A 14,558-nucleotide genomic window follows, 5' to 3' on the forward strand; every position below is an offset into this window, starting at 1 on the left:
ATGTACACAGAACTGACTGTACCTTATGTTTTTTCTGGTTCAGACAGCTGGACTTAATGATAATGCCCTTCACTGAAAGAGGGTTTGGTGAGCAACAGAGAGATTATGGCTTTAGCTTTGGATATACTACTGAGTTAGAAGATCCAGGAGATGCTGGAAAGTATCTGGAAGAGGATTAAAAAAATTAATCTGAACATCAGGAACCAAACAACTAGGAATACACAAGTTGTTTTGGAGACAATTAGCAAATACAAGGTAATTGAGGCTATGCGAGTAAGAGAGGCTTCCCAGAGAGAGGTGTGGAGTGAGAAGACCAGAGAGTCTAGGAGGAAACCCCAAGGGCATGAGCATCCAAGGGCAAGGGCAGGTGAAGAGGCAGACAAGGAGCCTGAGCAACAGATGGGGTCAGAGAACTGGGAGAGAGTCACGTCAATAAGTCAAGACAGGTCAGAGCTCAAAATGGGAAAGCAGGCCAATAACGTCAAGTGCTACAAAAGTTCAGATAGAATGAATAGTGAAAAGTGTTTGATGGATTAGAGTAACATTCATAATTCATTTTTAACCAGAGTGAGGGTAGGCTTTCAGAGTCTCTTCCCCAAGATTTTTATGATACAAAGGAAAGCAAAAGAATGGTATTTTGGCCTGGCCAGTGTGGCTCAAGGGTTGAGCATTGACCTGTGAACCAGGAAGTCACGGTTTGATTCCCATTCAGGGCACATGCCTAGGTTGCGGGCTTGATCCCCATTGGGGGGCATGCAGCAGGCATCCAATCAATGATCCTCTCTTATCATTGATGTTTCTCTCTCTCTCACCCTCTCTGAAATCAATAAAAATATATTTAAAAAAAGAATGATATTTTATAAGGGAGTCAAAACTGAAGGGAAATTTAATAGATGTTCTTCCCTGGCTGGTTTTGCTCAGTGGATAGAGCGTCAGCCTGTGGACTGAAGGATCCCAGGTTTGATTCCAGTCAAGGGCACAAGTCCAGTTTGTGGACTTGATCCCCAATGGGGGGCATGCAGGAGGCAGCCAATCAATGATTCTCTCTCATCATTGATGTTTCTATCTCTCTCTCTCCATCTCCCTTCCTCTCTGAAACCAATAAAAATATTTAAAAAAATAGATGTTCTTAGAGTAAGGAGTAGGGATTAGAAGAGATCAGGAAAAAGTAAGAAAAGAAGGAGATGGGAGGAGCCAGAAAGAAATGGAAATGATTGAATTTGGAAAGAGTGTGGTCCCTTCCTGCTCTGAGACAGGAATGAACAAAGCAAATGAACTTAGATATGGCAGAGTTTACACCCACAGCCTCTATTCTTCTTGGGAAATGAAAGGAATGTAAAATTAGGACCTCAGTGTCTTAACCAAAAAAGAGCTTACTTTTCTGGCATAACAAGAAACAAGTAGTGGTAGCCAGTCCATGGCTGATATAGATGCTTCCCAATGCTCAGACTTCTACATTCCTACCCTGTTAGCCTTCGTGTGTGGCTTCTGTCATTACTTAGACAATATGGCAACGGACACCCCAGACACTCTGTTTCTACTAGTATTTCAGGAGGAAACATGGAGAAGGGTAAAGAAATTGCATGCCAGACATATTCTTCTTTTTTTAAATCAGGAAAACAATAGCTTTCCTGAAGGTCCCCACCCAAAAGACTTCCATTTACATCCCACTGGTCAGAACCAGGTCTGGCTAGTTAGTGTTTTTAACTCTTAGGAAGGGAAAAGGGAGGTGGGTATTGAGTCAACAACTAGCTCTGCCTATGGCACTGAGAATAAGAATGAATTCTCAGGACACAGTTAGGTTTTAAGAACACAAACTGGTAATAGCCCCTGTTTCTATTGGGATTCTGTCATAGCTAGTTGGGCAACTGAAGGTAGCTGTCTCACCTTAGAGGGCCTAAAATGTTCTCATCTATGAGAGAAGATGGTGAAGCTATATTATTTCTAAGATTTTTTAAAAATCTACCATCTGTAACCCTAAGGGCTTATCTAATATCCATTTCTAAAACTGACTTTCGTGGAAGTGTGAAAAACCTTCTTCACTAAAGCTACACTCTTCAGCAATGACCCACTGGAGTGTGTAGGAAAAATGCTGGCCATAAGTATGTTTGATAAGGCTAATTAGTACACTAAATTCAAGTTTTTCAGAGTTAAATATGAACCTATGAAAGTTTTGGGTGTCTAATACAGACACTCAGAAGTGCAGTTGCAGAGTTTAAACCCATGGGATTTAAACAATGTAAAAGATTGAATTTCCCTCCAAAAAGGCTGTACCAATTTATGTTCCTACCGGCAATGTGCCAGAGTGTCAATTTCCCTAGCAGAAAATATATGTAAACATGAAGAAATAAATCATATTGTGAATTCTTTTTCTTTGTCAGATACTGTCATATGCCCTTTATAATCATCTCTATATGTATAAAAGCCTAAGCGACTGGCCCATTGGCTGGTAGCTTTGATGCACACTGACCACCAGGGGGAAGACGCTCAACACAGGAGCTGCCAACCTGCGGTGACCTGGCAGCTGCGGTTCTCGGGTGACGCACCCAGAACTAGAGAGGAGGGAGCACAATTCCAGGGTGCGTCACCCGAGAACTGCTCTCTAGCAATCCAGGACACCTCAGGGGAGGTGGGAGAGCCATTTTTGGCCCAATATCTGCAGCTCAGGCCAAGGGACCCCACGGGTGCACGAATCCATGCACCAGGCCTCTAGTTATTGTATATAATTCTTCTGGTTACCCTATGAGGTAGATGGCATTATTATTGTCATCCTAGAGATGAAGAAAGCTTGCCCCAAAACATACACCTAATTAATAGCAAAGTTAAGACTGGATCACAGGTTTGTCTGATACCAAGTTCATTCCCTTAAACCCTGAACTCTATTGCCTCACAATGTATTCCTACTGGGTCTGTAGTGTACATGGAGAAACAGAAAGAACCCTCTGTCTTGCCTCAGGATTCTGCCCAGAAGCCCTACTATTGCAAAGGTCAGCACTTGGTGGAGAGCAATACTGCTCAGAATAAGTCTGAGACGACACAAAGCCACAAAGTGGTAATATTCACTGACAAAACCTTCAAGAATCATAAAAGACCCCCCCCCCCCCCCGCTTTGACGGTTTTCAGCCGTGTGAATAACATGGGAGTAAAGAAAGTTTATTTTCGCCGAAACCGGTTTGGCTCGGTGAATAGAGCGTTGGCCTGCGGACTGAAGGGTCCCGGGTTCGATTCCGGTCAAGGGCATGTACCTTGGTTGCGAGCACGTCCCCAGTGGGGGGTGTGCAGGAGGCAGCTGATCGATGTTTCTCTCTCATCGATGTTTCTGGCTCTCTATCCCTCTCCCTTCCTCTCTGTAAAATATCAATAAAATATATTTAAAAAAATTAAAAAAAAAAGAAAGTTTATTTTCAACTTTCCCCCCGCCCCCCTTTACTCAGTAGAAACTCACTGTCTTCTGGTTACATTTTAAAAGAAAATCTCGGGCTTCTCTTGTTCTCTGTCACAGACCTGCGGTGAGGTTCTCACAGGTCCTGGCCTACGCCCCTTTGATCCTCCCTGGATGTGTGCTCACTCACTCACACATCCAGGTGCTGAGCTTTGCTTTGTTGTAACACATAACCACCACAGGAGGGGAAAGAAACCACTGAAGGGACTGACCTGTGCTCAGAGTATGGATTTTGTTGTAACAAGGTCAAAACACTGTGGTAGCTATTAGTCACTGACTAGTTCTTAGAATCCTGCCAAGACAGAAATGGCCAGCACAAGTAAATCTCCAGAGTTTCGCCTGCACTTTTTAAGTGCACAATAAAAAGGGGCAGTGGCAGGGTTGAAGTGGTTATTAGAAATCATGGGGTACCTTGACGGGAGATAATAGCACAGCCTTGGAAAGGTGTACACTCATCGTGGAGATGCGGGGGCGGCGGCATCACCGTTATCTATCAGCGAGAAAGATGCTTAGATCGGTTTGAATAAAACTAATTGAAGAGTCCTCTATCTCAAAGCTGAACAAATGGCACTGACTGACATAATCATGCTTTTTAAAAGTCGATTAATTAGGTGGATTACATTGATTGCTTCTTTTAAAGCTTAATGGAGGCATAGCTTGCTTACAATCAAATCCACCCATTGTAAGCATATAGTTTAACGAGTTTCGGCACATACATAAGTCATGCAACCACCCCAATGTCTGTAGGACTTTACTCCTCCTTTATTCCTGATATAGATCATTTATATTCTCTCTTTTTTCTTTATCAGTCTTGCCAGGAGTTTCCCACTTTTAATAATCATTTCAAAGAACCAACTTTTAGCTTTATTTTCTCTATTGTTCATCTGTGTTCTAGTTCCTTGACTTGTGCTGTTCATTATTTCCTAATCGTCATTTACTTTGGATTTAATATGCTCACTTTCTTTCTAGTTTCTTATGTGGAAAATTTAGATTTTTTTTTTTGCGGGGGGTGGGGGAGTAACAGCTTTATTGAGACACTTCACATATTTAAAGTATACAATTTAATGGTTTTATGTATATTCACAGAGTTGTGTAACCAACATCAAATACATTTTAGCACATTTTCATCACCTCCCAAAAGCAATTCTATACCCTTTGTCAGTCACCCTACACCTTGTTAGCCCCATCCCCTAGCTCTAAACAGCCACTAATCTAACTTCTGTCTCTATAATTTGCCTAGTCTGAACATTCCTAGAAATGGAATCACACAGTATGTGGTCTTTTGTGACTGACTTCTTTCACTTAGCATAATGTTTTCAAGGTTCATCCACATTGTAGCATGTACCATACTTCATTTTTTGTTGGCAAATAATATTCAGTTGTATAGGTATACCATATTTTATGTATCCAGTCATCAATTGATGCATAGATGATTGATTTTAAGTTTTCTTCATTCCTAGTACAAACATTTAAAGACCGACAATTCCCTTTGAGTACTCCTCTGATACATCACACAGACTTTGATATCATATATTTTCATTATAATTCCATTCAAATATTTTCAAATTTCATTTGTGAAATAAATCATAGATTTTTATATTGACTAATTTCTAAATGTTTGAGACTTTTATCTATATACTACATGTTAAATGATAGTTTTGTTTCTTTTCTTTCTTTAATGCTCTCTTTTGATCTATCTTCAAGTTCACTGTTTCTTTGCTGCCTCCAAAATGTTAAAAACATCCGATAAACTTTTCATTTCAATTATTATATTTTTCAGCTCTAAAGTTTCCCCTTGGTTCCAACCAAGCTGCTCTGCCATTACAGAAGTCAAAATTGGTTTTTAACCCACTTTTTAAAAACACAACATTTGCAGAGATCTTATGGGGAAGGGATCTAAGTATGACATCTCCTACCAATGTGGTTTTGGAAAGAATCAAGATCTACTAAGAAGATTATCAAAATTAGGGAAATGTAAATCTTTATGGCAAAATCACATTCATCTCTCTGAGGTACATACATTAATTTTTTTAAAATAAATCTTTATTCAGATTATTACAATTGTTTCTCCTTTTTCCCCCCATAGTTCCCCTCCACCTGGTTCCCACCCCACCTTCTGCCCTTACCTCCCCCCACACTGTCCTCATCCATAGGTGTATGATTTTTGTCCAGTCTCTTCCTGAACCCCACATACCCCTTTCCCCCTGAGAATTATCAGTCCACTCCCTTTCTATGCCCCTGATTCTATTATATTCACCAGATTATTCTGTTCCTCAGGTTTTTAATTCACTTGATTTTTAGGTTCATTTGTTGATAGATATGTATTTGTTGTTCATAATTTTTCTCTTTACTTTTTTCTTCTTCCTCTTCTTTAAGAATACCTTTCAGCATTTCATATAATACTGGTTTGGTGGTGATGAACTCCTTTAGCTTTTTCTTATCTGTGAAGCTCTTTATCTGACCTTCAATTCTGAATGATAGCTTTGCTGGGTAGAGTAATCTTGGTTGTAGGTTCTTGCTATTCATCACATTGAAAATTTCTTGCCACTCCCTTCTGGCCTGCATAGTTTCTGTTGAGAAATCAGCTGACAATCGTATGGGTGCTCCCTTGTAGGTAACTAACTGTTTTTCTCTTGCTGCTTTTAATATTCTCTCTTTGTCTTTTGCTCTTGGCATTTTAATTATAATGTGTCTTGGTGTGGTCCTCTTTGGATTCCTTTTGTTTGGGGTTCTGTGGGCTTCCTGGACTTGTAAGTCTATTTCTTTCACCAGGTGGGGGAAGTTTTCGGTCATTATTTCTTCAAATAGGTTTTCAGTATCTTGCTCTCTCTCTTCTTCTGGCACCCCCATAATTCTGATGTTGGTACGCTTGAAGTTGTCCCAGAGTCTTCTTACATTATCTTCAACTTTTTGGATTTTTTTTTTTCTTTTTGCTTTTTCGGTTGAGTGTTTTTTGCTTCTTTGTATTTCAATTCTTTGACTTGATTCTTGTGTTCCTCTAGTCTGTTTTTGGGTCTCTGTATAATATTTTTTATTTCAGTCAGTGTATGTTTAATTTCTAGTTGGTCCTTTTTCATATCTTCGAGGGTCTCGTTATATTTATCGGCCTTTTCTAGGATATTCTTGAAAAGCCTTATAACCGTGGTTTTGAATTCTATATCCAGTCGTTTGTTTTCCTCCATTTCTTTCGTTTGTGATCTGTTTCTTTGACGCCGCATTTTCACTGCTTCCCTGAGTTGGTAGGGTAGCTTTGTGTGCTAGGTGTCCTATATGGCCCAGTGGGTCGGCCTCCCCAGTTAACCTGAGGTGGACACTCTTGGTGCACCCCTTTGTGGACTGTGTGTACAGCCTTGTTGTAATTAAGTCTTGATTGTTGTTGGTATCACTGGGAGGAATTGACCTCCAGGCTAGTTGGCTGTAAGGATCAGCTGCGTCTACGCTGGGAGAAGTTCGGTGCTGGAGACAGCCTTATAGGATTAGACTTGCCAAATTGCAATAGCCTCTGTGCTCAGCTTGGATGGGGTGGAGTCTCAGGGCGGAGCAGACAGTCTTGGCTTCTCGTCAGCCTTGCCCTTGCGCGCACGCGTAGACCTCTGCCTTCCCCAGCTCCCGAGTCTCCACCTGAGAGTCCAGACTCCCCCCACAAGAGCGTGGGTCCCCAGGGGCTCGCCTGGAACTGGGGTTCAGTGCAGTCAGGAGCCTCTGACTCCCTTCCACTAGGGAAAGCCTGTGGCAACCTCCTCTGCCTTTGTGCGCATTGGCACGCGCGCGCCTTCAGACCTCTGCCTTTCCCAGCTCCTGAGTCTCCGCCCGAGAGTCCAGACTCCCCCCACAAGAGCGTGGGTCCCCAGGGGCTCGCCTGGAACTGGGGTCCAGTGCAGTCAGAACTGGGGTTCAGTGCGGTCGGGGGCTTCCTTCCCCCTTCCGCCAGAGAAAGTCAGCCAGGCTCTCAGCCGCCCTTTCTCTCTGCGCGCACAAAGACCCTTTGCCGTACCTCCAATTCTCTGTGAGCTTTTCTCTTTCCTTCTAGTTGTAGAATTTTCACTCAGCCAGCTTTCCTGTGGTTCTGGATGGTGTCCGTTCTGTCTCTTAGTTGTAGTTTTGAAATTGTTGTGCGAGGCAGCAGTTTAGGTGCTTACCTATGCCGCCATCTTGGTTTCTCCCATACATTAGTTTTTAAAAGGGAAAAAAAACTGAAAATGGAATAAGCAGTTAAATATTACATCAAATTTTAAAATTGGTATTTTTCATAGAAGACTTTAACATTGAAGGGAAAGCCTCAAATGTTAAACCCATTGGGATCAATTGCTGTGTTAAATGGCTTCTAGTTTGATCCCCCCTCATTCAGATTACCTGCAGCTATATGTGACAAACAACAAGCACCCCTGAGGTTGCAACTACAGCAGGTGCCACACAGCTCCTGAGGCTGAGTGGTGGGGTAGAGTGATCCCAAAGACCCAGGCTCCTAGCTGCCCAGGGCAGAGAGAGCAGCAGCACTTCAAGGATTGGCCTGTTTGATGAGCTGAGGTCATGACAGAGTTTGTCCCCACAGAAAACGTCAAGATCACTATTTAGCAAGAAAATTTTGTAGTAAGTATCTCATGCAAACCAAAAAAATGTTAACATCACATAAGGGAAGCGAGTGTGGCAAGCAGGTAACTGGTTCATGGATTAGGAAAAATAAGCCAGTTAAAAACTCCACTATTGTCATTGGTTGGTTGGGGTTATGAGTGTTTGCTCGGATTCCTCTTTTGGAAATGAAGCTCCTCTTGCACAGGTTGAAAGAAAGGTCTTAATATTTTGGAATGGAAATATTTCAAAAATCTTCCCTTCTCTAGGACTGTGTTAGAGCAACATGGGACTGTTGGGTTCAATGGACCATAATTTTCACCCTGAAATAACTGATCTAATGATCCTAATTTAGATTTATTTTTAAAGCAAGTTCACATGATTCAACGAACCATCAAGATTCAGAGGCAGCCAAAGAGAGAACAACCTGATTCTCAGAGATCAACTGAGACCCTGGCGGAGACAGAAGGGATGGGAGTAAACTGAAAGCATTATGAGATGGAAACAAGAGTGAGTTAGAGGGAGGCAAAATTAAAATTCACTGCCATTTTGAAGAGCCACCAACATTTAAAGCTCAAAGCATCATGCCATGCTATTTTAACTGGTCAGTGTCCTGCTGGCATTTTAAACAACTAAAAATTTTAAGAACTATGGCAAAACACATAACATAAAATTTGTCATCTTAACTATTTTTAAGCACACAGGTTCAATGGCATCCCTTGGTATTTTTGTTGTACAACCATCGGTACTTTTTAAACATTATAACATTTTCAACGGGTGTGCCACAAGAATTTTTAAAACATGCAATACCTGACCATTTAGTCAGGGGCACTGGCCTCTTTTCCCTTAGATTGTCAAATAAAATAAAATAAAAAATGACAACAGCCAATACAACAACAGCCGTCTTGGTGTGAATGCCCTGTCTTGAACCATAAATATATAGGTCATATAATACACTTGCATCTTTATTGGTCATGTCACATAATAAGGTTGCATCTGATTGGTTAATTCCTGGTAACAGAAATCTTATATATAAGTATAGGCAAGTGATTTATTTTTAAAAGTCACTTTGGAGCAAAAAGGGTAGGTAATTACTATTATTGTTTTGTTATTATACCTATTTTTTTTCAAATATATTTTATTGATTTTAGAGAGGAAGGGAGAGGGAGAGAGAGATAGAAACATCAATGATGAGAGAGAATCATTGATTGGCTGCCTCCTGCATGCCCCCTACTGGGGATCGAGCCCGCAACCCAGGCATGTGCCCTTGGCCAGAATCGAACCTGGGACCCTTCAGTCTGCAGGCTGATGCTCTATCCATTGAGCCAAACCAGCTAGGGCTATTATACCTACTTTTATTATACCTACTAGGAGCCCAGCACGCGAAATCACACGGCCCCGCCCTGCCTTGACACCTGAACCTCTCCACGCAGAGCTCCAGCGTGCCTGGCTCAGCCCCTGACCCCTCTGGCCTTCTCTGGCCACTTCAAGCCCTGCCCTCAGTCCCTCCAGTCGCCTTGGGCTGGTCCCGCCTTCTCCGGGTGCCTTCGTGCTTCCGCCCCGTCTCCAGAGCAACACGGCAGCTCTGCCCCGTCATGGCTCCGGAGGAAAGTGTGGAAGCCTCCTGTCTGCTGCACTGTGCTCCTTCCCCTGGCAAGTGGGCAGTGGGGCACTCTGAGTGTGAGCGGTGGCTGACGAAGGACTGGTGAGGGGGGTTCTACGGGCTCTCACCCCCGCCCTCCCTGCCATGGGATGGTCCCATCTCCTCCTGGCGCCTCCCCGCTTCCGCCCCGTCTCCAGAGCAACACCCCACCGCGCACACGCAGGCGGCCTCTTGCGATTGGTCGTGACGTTACAGAGTAACGGACAATTTGCATATTCCTCTATTATTATAGAGGAGGATTTTGGGGGCTCAGAATGGCAAAAAACATATTTTTGGTGTGCTGCAGAATTTTAGTAATTAGCTTATGTGTGACATGAGGTGAAAAAGGTTGAAAATTGCTGCACTATAACCATTATGTGGCCTTCTGATAGCATTTCCTAATGCCTCCTCCCTAAGGCTAATGGTTTTTCTTTGAGGAAAAGAGACCCAGGGAGAAGACACTGCTGGCCGACAGGTGAAAGTAACAGGAATTTAGAATTTGGCTCAACATGAGAAAGAACTTTCTATATTTAGATCTGACCAGCAGAGAGGGGAACAGGAGGCCTGGGCACTCCCTCCGAAGGTGGAGCAGGTCACACGGGCCCCGAGGCCATCTGCTGGGTGTGTTTTGGAAGAGATTCCAGTGCTGGGTGGGAGAGTGACCTCGGGCTGCCCTCCAACTAGGAGATCCGATAGTTGGTCTGAATGCCGTGCACTCAGGTTTCAGATGAGCTTACTGGTGTTCAAGTTTCTAGATCTGGGCTCTAAAGTAGTCACACTTACAACCACTACTGGTAGGTTTTATCCTTTCCTGGCAAGTTGGCTGCTGGTTTTGTCTAAACTATGAAGAAATCATTGAAAGTGAGATACCTGGGTCTCAGGCCAGTCCAACCACTGATTCACCAAGAGATATGAGGCAGGTGACCTTCGCAAAAAGCAAGTTTTTCCTTTTTCTTCTTTTTTTTCAAGCGAGTTTTCACTTAAATGGGCTCTGCTGCCTTCAGGCTTACCCCATGCCAATCCATGTCCACAGTGCTGTCAGAATAATCTTCTAAGATGTAAATCTGAGCATATTACTGTCTCCCACTTAAAAACAACCTTCAATGGTTCCCCTTCATTTGCAAAATAAAGTTCAAATTTCTAACTAAGCATGGCCTCCCAGGCCACCCCGCTCCTCCCTCAGCTCTTGTCTCCTGTCATTCCCTCTCTAACGTGCTTGTCTTTAGCTGGTGAATTATTTCAATTCTCCAGTCCTTATTTGCCTGGCTAATTTTTACATATTCTTTAAGATTCATCTCAGGTATGGTATTTTACAAGAAAATGTCCCTGTGTTCCCTTACAGCTTCGTCAGGGCTCATTACAGCACCCTCATCATCTGCATGACCCTGAGCACAGCAGAAAAAGCACACTGGGTGCCCTTTCAGCTCTGTGGGGAGAAAGATAAAATTGAATCCCTACTTCAGTCCATACATCATAGTAATTCCCCAGTTGGTCAAAAGATAGGAGGATTAAAAATAATCTTGGAGTGGGAAAGTCTTTAAATATATGACATAAAACATAAAAGCCCCTTTAGAAAGACTATTGAATATGGTTACATGAAAAATTAAATTCTCCATGTCAAAAACATCATTAACAAAGTCTAAATACAAATAATAAATGGCAAAAACTTGAAACATATTTCACAGAGAGTCCCTACACATCAATAAGAAAACAAACACATAAAATGGGCAGAGAATACAAGTAGTATGCCTAAAAGAGTTACATATGGCTTTTAAAAAATGAAAAGATAAATTTTATTATAAACGTTATTACTCATAAGAGACATGCAATTAAAGCTGCAATGGAATACCAGTTTTTTTTCACTTAGATTAGCAAAGATTAAAAATTTTGAGAACATTGTTGGTAAGATTATGTGGAAGCAAGCATTCCATTCATACATTGTGGATGGAAGTGTATGAATTGGCATGATCTTTATATTAATAATGACCAAAATTACAAATGCACATATCCTTAGTCCAGCAATTTTCTTGCTGGGACTTTATCCATATATTTGTACATGAACAAAATGACAAATTGAAGATGAAGCTTTCCTTCTTCTTCTATTCTCAGACAGAAAATAAAAAATAAGAAAGATCTATTCCTTGAAAGTCTCCTAAAATTTGCCTGGTTTAGGGAAAATATACAAATGTTCTACTTCTTCTTAGTTTAATTTTGGCAATTGTTTCTTAAAATACATATTTGTATCTAAGTTTTTAAAATTTAATGGCAACATTTATTTGTATTATTACATTCATGATTTTGTATTGTACATAGTTACTATATCTAACTCCTCTTTTGAGTTAACATTGTTTATTTGAGCTTTTAAATTTTTTCAAAGTACAAGTCCTTGGTTTTATTGAATCTATTGCTTGTTTTCTATTTCATCAACATTTGCTCATATCTTAATTATTGGTTTAATTTTACTTTCTTTGGACTTACTCTGTTATTTAAATTTTTTTAGCTATTTGAATGTAAAAATTTGCCCGTTTATTTAAATCCTTTCTTGCTTAAATAAGTTTATTTAAGGCTATGAATTTTCCTCTAAATACTACTTTAGTTGTTTTCTACAGGCTTTAATATGTAAGGCTTTTGTTTTCATTTTAAATATTTTATAATTTCTTCTTATTTTTCTCTTTGCCTCATGAGTTATTGAAGTGAATTTTCCCCAACTTTTTACTTTATAAAGTTTTATTTTGAAAAATTTCTAATCTATAGGAAAACTGAAATAGTTATACAATAAATTGAAAGAATAATAAAATGAATAATGAAAATAATAAAATGAATAATAAAATTAAAATTTAAAGTTATCAAGACTGCATTATAAAATTTATAAAAGCCTCCATTAATCAAAAAAAGGGGGGATAGTAGGGTAATATCATGTAAGGAAAAATATCCTATAAGTAAGTTACATCTAGAAAATTTTTACTTTACAAAATTAATTTTCATTTGTAATGCTAACAGCAAGACACCCATGAAAAACACCCATGGTGTCTAAATAAGACAAAGGAAAATCGTTTGGGCAAAAATAAAAAGGATCCCAAATCAATTATATAGAAAAGATTCCTTTATTAACTTTTGGTCAAGAATATGTTTGTATATTTCCAGAAAACAACTCCAAGACCATGTGGATTTCTGAAACAGAGAGGAATTGACAGGTCTGCTCCAACCACGAAGACAAGAGGAGAAATAATCCAGAGATGGAAGATGCTGACGACGCCTTGCCACGCTAGCAGTCAGCAGCTGTGCGTCGCAGCAGGTTGCCTAGGGCCAAACCAGAGAGGGTCAGACCTGCATTGCCACCATGTGCCCACCATCCAGATATCATTGCTGACATGTACACATAAGGAACTGTTTGACATTGAAACGAGGACTCAGAACTGTTGGACATTGAAATTGGGACTCAAACATTTTTTGTTATTATATGTCTATTTCTAGTCTGCAGAGGCAAGATTTTTTAAAGGAAAGAAATGGGGGGAAAAATAGATACAGAGGCAAAGAAGCATTGAACAGACTGTTAGGCTACAGCGGGAAGGCAGAGGAGGTTGGGTGGGGGGGCTGTAAGCGATCAACCGAAGGACTTGTACGCATGCATATAAGCATAACCAATGGATACAAGACACTGGGTGAGGGGGGGGAGGGCAGGTAAAGGCATGTACTGGGGGGTAGGGGAGGCCAGGGGGGAGGTCAATGGGGGGGGGGAAAGGAGACATATGTACTACTATTTGTAATACTTCAAACAATAAAAAAAAAAACAGCTAAAAAACAAAAACAAAAAAAATAAATAAAATAAATAAAATAAAATGAACACCCCTATACCACATACTTAGATTTACAAGTTAACCTTTCGCCATGTTTTTCCCTCCATTAACTGTTTGTGTTTTTTGTAGGTTGTTTTTTTGTTTTGTTTTGTTTTTTTGTGGGGGTTTTTTTGGTGATGCACTTAAATGTAACTTGTAGACATCATGGCACTTCCCCTTTAATTAAATATTAACTATTACTATTATCGGTAGACTTTTCTTTTTATTGTTGTAAAGTATCACTCTTAAAGCCTATTAAACTTATTCTTTAAATTCTATTTTGTCTACTACTAATCTTGGTATATAGGTTTCCTTTTGATTAGCATTTGTATGATAATCTATTTTATTTTTACTCTTTAGAGCATGTTCTTACATCTATATTTACCAACATACCTGCAGTTAACAATACTATATGTATACTTAAAAATTTAAGAGAGTACAGCTCATGGTAACTGTTCTTACCACAATAACATAAAATACAATTAAAAATGCAATTTGTTCATGTCTCTATTTTAACTGTGGAATTAACTTACATTTATTGTTATTACTGACATATTTGGAATAATTTCTATCATTTTATTTTGTATTTTCTGTTTGCTGTTTTTTCCCTTTGCTTCTTTCTTCCTCCTTTTCAACCTTCTGTGGGAGATGACCAAGTTGAGGATACTTTCCTTTTTCCCTCCTGCTGGGTTGGAACCTATAGATTGCATCTCTGTTCCTTTGGAGATTACTGTTATTCTGTTACTGGCGCCAACCAACTATGCCATACGTGTATATTCAGGTGCTGCGATTCAAGGTCTCTAAATCATGGGTCGCCAGCTCCAAGTAAAGGAAAACACAAAGGTTGTGCAGTACTTGGTAGATTTTGTTTCTCATGAAGTCACCACGTGCTCTTTTGTATATTACTTCCTCAAAGTTATTCTTCTTTTGTTTTGTTTTGAGGAAACCATGTTTTATACATCTTTGTATTTATTTACAAGTTCTTTGTTCCCCTTGCTATATATACAATTGGATGGGTTTTGACAAATGCATATATCTCTACCAAGATAATGAATATTTTCACCACTCA

General features: G+C 40.2%; 1 protein-coding gene across 1 annotated transcript in view; it reads right to left on the reverse strand.

The window, feature by feature from the left end:
* The window catches only part of SIPA1L1 (signal induced proliferation associated 1 like 1), a 438,278-nt gene that overhangs the window by 392,618 nt on the left and 31,102 nt on the right, over positions 1 to 14,558 (reverse strand). The window lies entirely within an intron of this gene.

Source organism: Plecotus auritus (assembly GCF_963455305.1).
Source record: "Plecotus auritus genome assembly, chromosome: 1".
NCBI classification, from domain to species: Eukaryota; Metazoa; Chordata; class Mammalia; order Chiroptera; family Vespertilionidae; genus Plecotus; species Plecotus auritus.